Genomic DNA, 13560 nt, shown 5'->3' on the forward strand with positions numbered 1-13560 from the left:
CTTACCTATTTGTTTGGTCATCTTCTTTGTCACACACTTTGTTGAGGTATAAAACATCCTTGACCAAAAACTGGTATCGTGGACTCCCCCCGATGGTGGGTTTGAAATTGGGAAGGGGGGCATGTAAAGAATCTTAGTCATTGATTAAAGATAGGTGGGTTGGTGCTAGTCCCAACTGTGGCCTCCCCTTACTTGTTAAACATCGACCCCAGAGGGGCCCCCCTCAATAGATCTTGACTATTTATCTTATTCATGTTAATATTTCGTCGATTAACTTGCAGATGGTTGAAATCCCACTCCATGGGTGAAAAGGTGATACCACTCTCCATTTTTATGGGCCAATCAGAGTAATTTCACCCATGTTGAAAATAGTTCTAACTTGCTTCAATTGGGGTGAAACTACCAGATCCCTGGTAGGGTCCACCCCTAAGCTATGCCGCCCTTATACTATCATGTGGAATCCGCATGTACTTGATCTGACCCCAATGACACTATCACACTAACATTTCACCATGGTGTTAGGGTATCTATCCCTGACCAAATCTAGGACTGTGTAATTGTGCAACTTTGACCACTCTAGGTTTTTGAACTCTCGGATAGTCAAATGAAGGGTTCCATAGCAACATGTTTCCACTAGTGGGACAAGCCTCCAAAATAAGGAATGAAATATGGTTCTAATTGTATCGAAGTTGTTAAAAAGTGCGTTCCTTTCACCACCCCTAGATTACAAACTCCCATATTTAATACCTATACAAAGTAGTGAGCACAAGCCAAACCCTGTTTACTTTACACAGGCCCCATGTGAAGATTTGAGAGGTTGTTATCTAGGCCTAGGAACATCCAATCCTCTAAGAAGTGTGTGACTCTCGGCACCCTCAAAATTCCTTGACTCCTGTATGCAACCACATCAAAAAGGGGAAATTCAACCTTGAAGGCCTTTGGGCCGATTCAAAGGAAACTACCTCCTACCATCCCCATACCTCTCAATCCTTGGATTCTATTATTTCACTAAATATTGGGGAATAAAGAATTTTTTTGAAGGAAAAGGAAAATATCCCAAATGCCAAAATTCCCAGTAGACATGGACTAAGCCATGAAACGCGACCCTCAAAATACCATGCCATGACCAAAAAAAATCTTGGGTACTAGCAAAGCCCAAAATACACCAAACAAAACAAGGGATAAGAGTATGGCCCCCATGGTCAATTTACACAAGATACATATTATTTGATGAAAACATATGACGTAATCCAACCCTATTTCCTAGAGCAGGATGATTAAAATTCTACAATGAGAGATGAATTCATCAATCATGTGATCTATAAGAATGCACATCATTCAAAAAAATCCACAATCTATATTTCAAACAATACAATATCATAATATTTCAACCATTATAACCATCTATTGCAACAATACCATAACAATGCATAAACTCAAAGTGTATCACCTTATTCATGAATTAAGTATCTGCTATCACAATTCAAGTACATTCATTCAACTCATAACACATAAAACAATATGAAAATAAAGGATATGGAAGAAAACCACATAGTGCAACCATTCATTATAACCATAAGCATGTAATGTGTCTACAAATGAATATTATAGTGAACTAAAAGAATTCAATCATGATTATTCAAGACCATACAAAATTGTTAACATAATTGGGTTGTCATAGATTATGATTCAAATATGCATAAATTTTATACTTATATGGATATATTATAACAGTTGCCAACTAAAAGCGGGACATCCACTCTCTACCCAACCATATGAAAGCTACACAACAACCTTTCTTGTAGGTTAGCACCCCTGATCTAGATCCATAGTCTAAGGGAATTCTTACTCAAGGGAAATTCACACCAAAGCTTAGTAGATGCCTAGGAGATGGATTTCACTGTCCTAGTGGTTACCAACTTCTCTCTAGAAGTAGGCATCACAATGACTCTCTTACTTCTTTGATTTCAATTGCAAGGCTTAACCCAAGGTCCAAATGTGTTATTGCTCAGTTCTAGGAGATTTAATTCAATATTTAGGTGGTTTGATTTGCATGTTTTCATAGCGAGCACTACAAAGGTCTATATTCCATTGTATAGGTGGTTTAACAATTCTTCCAGCAAGCACCAAAATGGCTCAAATTTCCCGGTGCAAGTGGTTTAATAGCTTCTACAATAAGAACCACAAATATTTTGTCATTGATTGAGCTTCCCATTGACCATTTAAGCTTAAACACAAAATCCAATGGCCTCGAACACATCAAATGCACTGCTCATGGAGTCTTATGGTCAAGGTGTCAATTATGACTTACTCTCATGATGTAATCAATGAATCACGGGGCTTTAATGTCACCACAACAGTCTTGCTCCTAGGATCCTTGCTCGATAATTCCACTTATGTCACAACATTAATTTCACATGTGATATATTAAAAAATTTCAAACCATAAAATTTTAATTGGTCAAATTTTCTTAATTCAAAAGCTAGATATCATAAACATGAGACGTTTAGTCATGATATTGGCTTCCTTATAGGTGGTGACATTATGTTATTTTCAACTGTATTCCTGCAATTTTAACTTTTAATCATCCAAACAATTGTCATTGTTCATACCTACAATATTTTCATTGCAAATATTCACAACATCTCCTGAAGTAATTTAATAATTATTACACACATAAAAATTCTATCAGTCTCTAATGAATTCAAATAAATTGAAATGAAACTATCATACCATCATATATGTGCATCACATTCATTCTAATCATTTCATAATGTAATCAAACTTTTATTCCAACAGGCTAAGGAGTAAAAAATGAGATATTCATAAGTAATTTAGCTCTCCATTTTTATAGGCACTAAACAAGTCATTGCAATATTTTCACACTAAAGGATCCATGGCTTAACCATACCCCTACTCGGGAATTCATGCAATACTTGCATTAATTTTGAAAACCAAAATAAACCAAATTCAACTGGAAGTAATTCTTACCAAACTCCTTACCTTTACATTTTTACCTTTGCTTTATACTTGACTTATTTACTTGAATATCATTATAAGGATTCTCAATTGAATCTTTTTCAAGGAGTCCAACTAGATTTTTGTATACATGTTGTTGCAGTGTATAGTAGTCATTGAAATTATCTCAACTTCAAATATTAGTCATATCTTTGTTAATTTAGTTGGTTACAAGTTTCCACGAAATTTTCATAAAGGGAATTTGAATTAGGTATCTAATATACATATTCAAACATTGTCTTCTACCAACTATCCAAACATGTGCATATACATTACATCATGTATGTGTCATACATGCACATATTCCATGCTATCCATGCACTTCTATTTTTAAAACCAAATTTCAACATCTGTTATTTTCAATTATTCACACAAAAAATTTCATAAGCATAAGTATAGGCACACTAATTTCCTTCATGTTGTAGTTAACAAAAAGAGATCATTCTTGCAAACTTAACATATGAATATTCCATGTAACATGAAATTCATTAGGTAACCTCACTATTTTATCCAAAACATAACAAGTATCAATTTCTTATTTCCTTACCATTCACACGTTCATATTATTTTGAATATAAAATATATCATCCAAGCACAAATTTTAATTAAGGGAAACTCCATTCTCAATCCATTTTCACAACTGTAACATTATGGACCCAGGAAAGTCCTTCTTGACTGATCCTTCATCCACATCTATCCTCTAATGTAGTTCTGCATAAAAAACTTCCAATGCTCATCAATAATTTCATCAAGGTTAGCAATCACATGAATAAGCATAGCAATTTTATTACACATAGAGATAAATTCTCCCAAATTCTTAGTAGGCTCTCAACCAAAATTTCTTCCTTGTAAAGGCCTCAGTGTCCCTTCCCATTTTTTTCACTCTTATGCATATTAGTTGTCTCAATATATATTATACAGGTACCATTGCCTTAGAACATGATCATTCCTTAATGTAATCTCAAAATCATACACTCAAATCATGTACTAATTCAGAATTTCAAACAATTATTCAAGTGCGCAAGAGCCATAATTAATAATTCTTAGAACACTTATCTGGAGAAACTACTGACTGGATTTTTTTTTTTCTTAGCCACATGCTATTTTTTTCTTGTTATGTTCTTTAGTGGGTCATCGAAATCATGTTATGGCAATAGAATACTTCGAGGCTTTATGCATGCACATCCATTACTGTATGCACCTAGCATGCCTTCATTCATCTAGAATATCCTTATTTAGTATCTATCGAATGGCCATGCATTAGTGAACTAGTTCATCCCTTTCATTTTAGCATGCCTTGGCATATGTCAACTTCTCAAACTATTAAAAAAATACCAGAAATAGATAAGTTAATATATCCCCCTTCATAGTTATGGCTACATCACTCAACCATAAACTTTTACAATTATGCTGGGATGCTCTAGGGAATCTAGTCACCGTTATACATGTTAATCTTGCATGTTTAACATGCTACATCAAACTTCAAGTCAGTATTATCATCTATTGTCACACACACACACACAAATGTTAGTAAAATTGAATATAACCATATTAATAATGAAATTGGTATTTCAACATTAAGCATATCGATCTGAATCTATTCACACAACCAAAACCTATGTCAGTTGCATATTATAGGTAATAAAGAGCATATAGGAAGTTCATCAAGTTTCTAAGTACATCAACTACTAGCTTAAATCAATATCCATATAATGAATTAATTTACTTTGTCCCTCAAAGTGTAGTGCTTGAACCAAATCTCTGATACTACTCTGTATCATAGCTCCAATTTTATTCCCAAAGATATAATGTTGAATATTTTCTATGATACTAGTCTGTAACACTCCCTCCCACCCCCTTGGCTATCTTAGCTGTGGGGGGTGTTACCTGTTCTTTTTTTCAATCTTGAGGAATTTAATTCTTATCCCACCATTTTGATCAACTCGTCGAGATATTTATGATGATATAAGCTTTAACGCAATCCAATTTATGGATAAAAATTTATGCCCATTCGAATTTTACTAATGAGAAGGGTCCACATCAGTTCATGGATCTCCTCGTGGCACTCACATGGACTTTTCCTGGCCCATGTGGCACTATTGTGGCCACTTACTTATTCGTTAGGTCACTTTCCCTAATGTGTTCCATGTTGCGGTATGAAACAAACTTAACCAAACAACTGGTATCACGGACCCCCTCCCCCCAATGGTAGGTTCTAATTTGGAAGGGTGGCCCTGTAATGAATCTTAGTATTTGATAAAATATTGGTGGGTTGGATCTAATCCTAACTGCACTCACCCTTCTCATTAAACACCAACCACAAAGGGGTCCCCGTTAATCTATCTTGATCATCAATCTCATCCATGCTGATATTTCAACCAACTTACACAGGATTTAAATCCAACTCCACGAGTGAAAAGGTGATATCACTCTCCATGTTTGTGGGCCAATTAGATTGATTTTTACGCTATTGAAAAGAGTTCTAACCTACTTCAAGTGTGGGGTGAAACCACCATATTTCCAATAATTCCCACCGCGAAGCCATGTAACCCTTATACTATCACATGGAATCCACATATACTTGATCTATCCCGAGTGACACTACCAAGCCAACATTTTCTTGTGGTGTTAGTGTATCTAAGCCTAACGATGTTCAAGCTTGAGAAATTGTGTAAATAATGCCACCTCATATTTCAGAACTCCTGAATAGCCCAATGAAGGGTTCCACATCAACAAAGTTCTTATAGTGTACAAACTCTCCAACACCGAGACTTAAATCTGGTTCTTACTATATCCGAGAAGTTGAAAGGTGTGTGCCTTTTTGTACCCCAGATTCACAAACTCCCAAATTCAATACTTATGTAAAGTATTGAGCATGGATTTGACCATTTTTTTGTTATGTAAACCCCATGTTAAGGTTATATAGGTTGTTATCTAGGCCTAAGCACATCTTTTCCTTCAAGAAGTGCGCGACTCTCAACAACCCTTGACCTCTCAGACTCTTAGATGCAATCATATCAAAAAGGGGAAATTTGGCCTCAAATTTCTCCAAGCCAATTCCAAGGGAACTACCCTCTACTAGCTCTAGACCTCCAGATCCCTAGTTTCTACTGAAGCATTAAGGATTAAGGAATAAATAAAATCTTCTAAGGCAAGGGAAAATCCCAAAGACCAAAATTCGTGGTAGACATGAACTAGGCCCCGTGTTGCACATTGTGTTATCGTTATGTCAAAGGTGATGTATGGACAATAGTTGGAAGACCATCTTTGATGATCACAGAACCAACAAGCCTCTTTGTGAAGCAATATGATATTTCGATCTTTCATTAGGCCTCATTACATGTGGATATGGGCACTTGAAGTTATTTGAGTTTTTTATTAAGTTAAGTTTCTCAAAAAATCTTACTAATTGCATGGTTGTGTAGTGATCTTCGATACCTTTCCAATAATATATTATTATTAGAAAAAAATCCTCCTAGACAATAATTTATGACCTATTGAAAGTTAGCATTATTTGGGGAAAAAAATAAAATTCCAAATTATAGATCCAAAACACAAAATTGATTTAGTTAAATATCATGCAATTCTAGAGTGGATCCACTATTAGCTCAATAGATCAATGGTCACAAGCATGAAAGTATCATATTTTTTAGCACATTTAAATGACATGCAAGTTCCTGTCCAATCAACGAATTTGTCCACAAAACAATAGATAGATTAATGGAAATAGCACGGGGTTCAATAATATCTTGAAGATCCAATTGTGTATTGACATGTGGATATATGGCATCCCCCCCCCCCCCAACCTTTCCTTTTAACATAAAAAATTTCGAGTTCTTTAGGCGTAACTGGTCAAACCTCCATGATTTGAACACTATAAATATAATGCCTCTCATGGATTGAAAACATATGGATTTGGAAAATCATATGATCCTCTGTGATTTGGAGCCAATATCTGCGGTCGAAGCAATATTTTACTTTTTATTTTTTTTGTTATGATTTCTTCATGGATCGTTTACAAGATAGGTAATTTTTAATTTTCGTTGTGATTCCATGGTATAGGCGGAGAATACAATGATATCATGGTAGAGGCCAAGCATATAATGATCACCAATGTGACGGAGGTGAGCACATTGTTATCATATTAACTCATGACGGAGGTTGAGAACATAGTTATCACCATTATGACATAGGAAAGCACATTGTTATCATGTTAACTCACAATAGAGGTTGAGAATACAATGATCACCATTGTGATATAGACAAGAACATTGTTATCACATTAACCCCTAATGGATGACGGGCTATCGAACCCTGAGCATATAGATAAAACCATAGCTTCGTGACATAGTGAGAGGTCGAGATAATTGAAGCCAAGCATATAGAAAACACTATGGCATAGTGAGGGGATGAGATTTTGGAGGCTGAGCATATAGTCATCATCATAGCTCCATGGAAGGCCAAGCTCACAAAGGTTGAGCATATAGATATCACTGTAAACTCCATATCTCCATTACATTGTGAGATATTGAGATGGAAGAGGCCGAGCATATATATATCACCATAAACTCCATGGAAGGCAGAGAAATAACTCTGTGATATGGTGGAAGGTCGAGTATCATCTATACATATACATCACTGATGACATATGCATTGATGTAATTGAGGTTGATGAGCTGTCACAGTCACTATTAGCCTGATATTTTTGTGCTAGAATAACCATATATGATACCCATCGTATGCATGATATGGAATTAGCCAATCATCGATGCCACCCCAAATATGAGAGAGGGATTTGATGTGGACTCACAGAAGGTGAAAATTTAGCAAGTTAGTTGAATATAGTAGTAGTAATGTGTTAAAATGTGGATCACGCTTTGTGCCAGGGCACACCAAGAGTGCGTTAGTAAATCATTGGTATAGTATGTGGGTGGTCAAAGGTTTGACCCACGGTGCAAAACATGTTGGATAATTTTAATATATTTGCCCCCTTTTGTCACACTATTAGCAACTTTCAGTGACTTTTGCCAGAATTTGGTGGTTATTTTGTAGAACCAGCATCAATTTTCTATCAAATTGTACAACTGATGTAGGAGCATCTAGACTTAGCCAACAATGTGAAAGATTGTTCACATGTTGTGGCTAAATAAGTTGAATTTCATTGACCTGATTGGTCAAAAGTCAGTTTTACTGAGAGGGTTTGATCTCTCAAGAAATGAGTTGTATTTCATTATTGTAATAGTTAGAAATTTTCTTATTTTAGGTTCAAAGATAAGTTGTTAGAATAGGTGTCAAGTAGAGCTAGGAATTAGAAGATATGTTGTTAGATTTATTAAAAATAGAGATTGAGTTGTTAGACATAGTTAGAGTGATATCCAATTGATAAAAGGAAGGAAAAATGTAATGAAAAGAGAGAGGATTAAGGAGAGAATTGAGTGGAGTGAGAGAAAGAATAGTGTGTGGATTTCATATGAAACATAGGTCTTTTATTATGTTGTAATCAGGCCCAAGACCAAGACTCTGTAACTCTTTTATTATGAATAAGTTGTTGTTGTGCACATGATTACATATACAGCCTGGGGAAATCCTCGAGTGATTTGTTTTCTTTGTATTCGGGCAGAGTTATTTCCTTTGTTTTTCTATGTTTATGCCTAAATCACAGAATGAACAGAAGTCAGAGTCTTTTTATATAAATCTTATTGTTTGATCCACTTTGATCTCGATCGTTGGATCACCAATATCGGGTTGGCGGAGTTTATTACATTGTTTTGGTCCCGTAAGTGAAAAACTCGACTTACACTAAAAATCAGCGCAAAACAGAGATTGTATCTAAGTCTGGACGTGAAATATTATTTATGGGAGCATATACCTTATCAAGTCTGAAAGACTGATCAGATCAGCAATTTGAAGTGCAAGGAGTCTAGACAGTGGGCATTGTGGTTTGCGATCGGCCAATCCAATCGTGGCCATTAGATCGTGAACTAATTGCAATCGTTGGATCAGGAAAGCGGTCACACTACGGTGAATGGTATTTTGGGTGCCTTAAAGGTTGTAACTTGTTTTGAAGGGTCAGGACCCGATCCCATTGAAACTTTGACACATAGCCACAGAGGAGAGATAAAAACAATTTATCGGGCGATTAAACCTCGACTTATTGTTGTCGAGCGATAAAAAGGTGTTTTTTTAACTCTTAATTACCTTCACATTAATTATCAACCCAGGGACGACTTTTTATTTCAAGAGTGTACTCAGTCTGAGGTGGCTATTTACTCAAGAGTAATGTTTTGTAGTATAGTGCTTAAAATGAAAAAGTAAATGAAAGCTGGAAACAAAATCTAATTGGAACAACAAGAAACTGAAATGTTCTAAACTAAATCATTCACTCAAACAACCATCAATCGAGGATACAGTAGCAATAACTCATTCCTCTAGATATTGATGCAATTGAAATCAAACTGGAACAAGACAATCAATCTGGGAACGAGGAAGCAATAACCAATGTTCTCTACAGTTGAAACTCCTGCTTTAAAGCAATTAAAAGGAAATAGAAATTGAACTAAAGCTTCCATTGAAAGTAAACTAGGAAAACTCTTTAAAAGCAAACTATTGCAATTAATCAACAGAAATGAACAACAAAGTAAATGGGTAGCAAACTGTAATTAAAGGAATCTAAACAACAAACTCTAATTAATGGAAATCAACAACAAAGCCAAATTAATAGCAATCTTTACTCTAAGAATAAATCGGACAGCACACGGAAATAGAACAGCATTGATTAATGATAGAATATGAAACAACGCTGGAAAGTCAAATATAAATACACAATGACTTAACACACGACACACCTTAATAGTAATCTGATCTAGTTATCAATCTCAGTTAGAAAGAGTACGACTGCATTTCAAAGTAGAACAACATTGTTTATAGATCCAACAATTGCAAAGAACATAACTCCCAAGATGAATTCCGTAATGTTAATGAACAAGTGCACAACACAGAGGCTCTGTAATTAAACAACAACAGTATTCTGTAAAGACTAGCAGTATTATATCAACACTTAAAAGAACAGTGATATGATGCAGAGTCAATACAATAGTTCTGTGTTTAGAAATGTTAATAAATTAAACATAACAGAGCATGTGATGTAAACTAAAAAACACATCAGATTACCAAATAACGCTAATAAGAAAAACCACGAATAAACCAAGAAGATAATATACAGCAGCAACAACATACTCCACCAGAGGCTGGGCCCTTAACCGCCAGTGGATGCTGCTGGGTTACTTCAGGATCAAAGATGGAATGGCAACCCGATTTATATTAAAATATCAAAGCAGAGTTACAGTGGATTACAACAAGAAATCTCTCCATCTCTCAGCCATTATCCATTCTCTCTGCCATCCTCAATTCTGAATCTCTAATTCATCCTCAATTCCATCATTCCAATCCCTCTCCCTCTCTGATCTCTGTTTTCATTTAAATAGAGAGAGATCAGAGAGAAGTTACAATAGAGATAATTACAACATGATTTCTATTACAAAATTAGATTGTTTCCAACCAATTGATTAACAAGAAGATATATTTCCATCCATCTTTCAACAAGAGCAAGGCGAATTTGGCTTTGCAGCTGAGATTTGGAAAATGGCCACACAGCGAATTTGAGAAAATCGTGCTCAAAGAACCCTACTTTTATCTCAATACAAGATGAATTTGGGCAAACTGTTCTTCATTACAGTTAACTTGGTCCGTTCTGGACAAAACCCACGTTCTATATTTTCCAGATTCATCTTCATTTGCTCAGAATCTCAAATGAAAAATTGTCACTTCTTATTCCAGTGCATTTCTGAGTTGGCACTTTTAATGATCAAATCTTCAATCTGGAAATTATCTTGGAGGCTAAAAATGGTGAATAATGTTATAACCAATTTATTAAACTTTCACTGATAAAATCATGCATAATCATTAATTTATTAGAAATAAAGGAGAATAAATAATATTCATTCATAAGAGCATAAATCATTATAAAATGGATTTAAATAATAAATTATAATAAATGACGTGATGAAGAATGGTAGAAATGGGTGGAATAAGCGTTCACAAGTGATAATAATAATGGCATATTAACGACCCAACAATTGTCTCACCCAAAATCTTCGACAACCGTCAGATCTCACAAATCCAGATCGACGGTCACAAAGGATCAACGCGTTGACTTTTGGTGTATGACGAGCGCGCCGATTTAAAAAGGTAAATTTCATTATTTTTGGTTGTTTTCAAAGGAATTTCGATATAAAAGGGAAAAGTTTGGGTTATATTTAAAATGGAACCGTGTGGTGATTATTTGGGTTTTCGTGAGTTCTTCTTCCACCTGCGTCATCTGTGGTATTAGAGCAAAAGCTAAGGTTGATTGCAACAAAAATGCCACCAAGGAGAGGAGCTGGCATTGGTTGAGGAAGACCTGAAGCAAATGCAGTACTACTGGAAGAGGTTCGGAGTCTACGTACGAGAATGGAGACAATTGACACTTCCCAGAGAAGAGCACCTGATGAAGGAGATGATAGTTCTTCAGAAGAATCTCATGAGGAGGAAGGAGACGAAGACAATGAAACTACCAAAGTCATCAAGATGTTGGTGAAAGTAGGAGGAAAACCAAAGGTGGAAATTCCTACATATGAAGGGAGTCTAAATGCAGAAGAGCTAATGGATTGGATCAGATCCTTAGACAAATACTTTGACTATGAAGAGGTTGAAGACAGGAAGATGGTGAAGTTTGCAGTTACCAGATTGAGGGGTCATGCAACTATCTGGTCGGATGAGCTACAAACATCCAGAATGAGGAAAGGAAAGTCCAAGATCAAGCAATGGGACAAAATGGTAAGTAAAATGAAAGTCGATTTTTTTCCTAAAGATTATCAATTAAATCTTTTTAAATAGTTGCAAAGTTTAAGGAAAAAAGAATGTTTGTTAAAGAATATACAGAAGAGTTTTATAGATTGAGTATTAGAGGAGGACATGAAGTAGATGACATGGAGAAGGTAGCTAGATATATCAATGGATTAAGGTATGACATCCAAGATGAGATTAGCTTGTTAAGTCTGAATACTATTGAAGATTCCTATCAAGCAGGTTTGAAGGCAGAAGAGAAGATGTTGAGAAAACAGACTTAGAGGAATAGAGGAAGAAGCTCAGTAAGAGGTAGAGGAACTACCAGACCAAGGGGACAACAAACATCATCATGAAGCAAGCAGTTCAAGTAGCAGACAACCACAGAGGGGAGATTTTAACATAGGAAGATTTGCATCCAGAGGAAGAAGCCGAGGAAGAGATGTTCGGTGTTATACATGTGGAGAATGGGGACATGTGTCGTGGGACTATCCTTATAATAAACCGGCAAGTCAGAGGAATGTGAATGTTGCTGAGGCAAATCCAGAACCACCTCGACTTATGGAAAAGGAAGAACCCCCTGAAGTAGGTGAATTCATGTTATTGAGAAGGATTTTGCTTAGGGCATAGAAGGGGATTGAAGAACCAGTGCAAAGGAAGAATTTGTTTAAAACTACCTGTAAATCAAAAGGTAAGTGTTGTAAAGTAATAATTGACAGTGGGAGCACCGACAAACTTGTTTCTATAGAGATGGTGGACAAGATCGGACTAGCAAAGACAATGCACCCTACTCCTTACAAAGTGTCATGGTTACAGAAAGGACATCAGATTATTGTGACAGAACAATGCAAGGTGGAGATACAAATTGGTATGTATAAAGATGTGATATTATGTGATGTAATGCCCATGGATGTATGCCATGCATTACTGGGAAGACCATGGAAATTTGATCGAAAAGCTATTCATGATGGGAGGAGAAACACTTTACGCTGGAGAAGGATGGAACTAAACATACATTGCTGCCATTGAAGGATGATGCTGACAAAAGAACACCTGGAAGTAGTATTATGCTGATAAGTGGGAAGGCGCTGCTACAAGAAGTAGTGAAAAATGAGGAGAAATTTTGCTATTGCGGGAAGACAAAAGGTAATTTAACTTCCACAACCATGGATGATTTGCCTGAAGAATTTAAAATTCTGTTAGATGATTTTGCTGATATTATCGTGGATGAGTTGCCAAACGCATTACCACCAATCAGGAGTATTAGTCATCATATTGATCTAATACTAGGAGCAAGTTTTCCAAATAAAGTAGCATACATATTAACTCCTCGAGAGAATGCAGAAGTTGGAAGAGAAGTGCAGGAGCTGATGGATAAGGGGCTAATTAGAGAAAGTCTTAGTCCATGTGCTATACCAATAGTACTCAGTCCAAAGAATGGAGGAGAATGGCTTATATGCACAGATTACAGAGTTATAAACAAGATCACAATCAGGTATAGGTTTCCTTTTCCATGCATGGATGATTTAATGGATTGGGGACATGTGTCGTGGGACTATCCTTATAATAAACCAGCAAGTCAGAGGAATGTGAATGTTGCTGAGGCAAATCCAAAACCACCTCGACTTATGGAAAAGGAAGAGCCCCATGAAGTAGGTG

The sequence above is a fragment of the Pinus tabuliformis genome, chromosome 9 (genome assembly GCF_031772625.1).
Source record: "Pinus tabuliformis cultivar Carrire ecotype Pingquan chromosome 9, CPIR1, whole genome shotgun sequence".
Lineage (NCBI taxonomy): Eukaryota > Viridiplantae > Streptophyta > Pinopsida > Pinales > Pinaceae > Pinus > Pinus tabuliformis.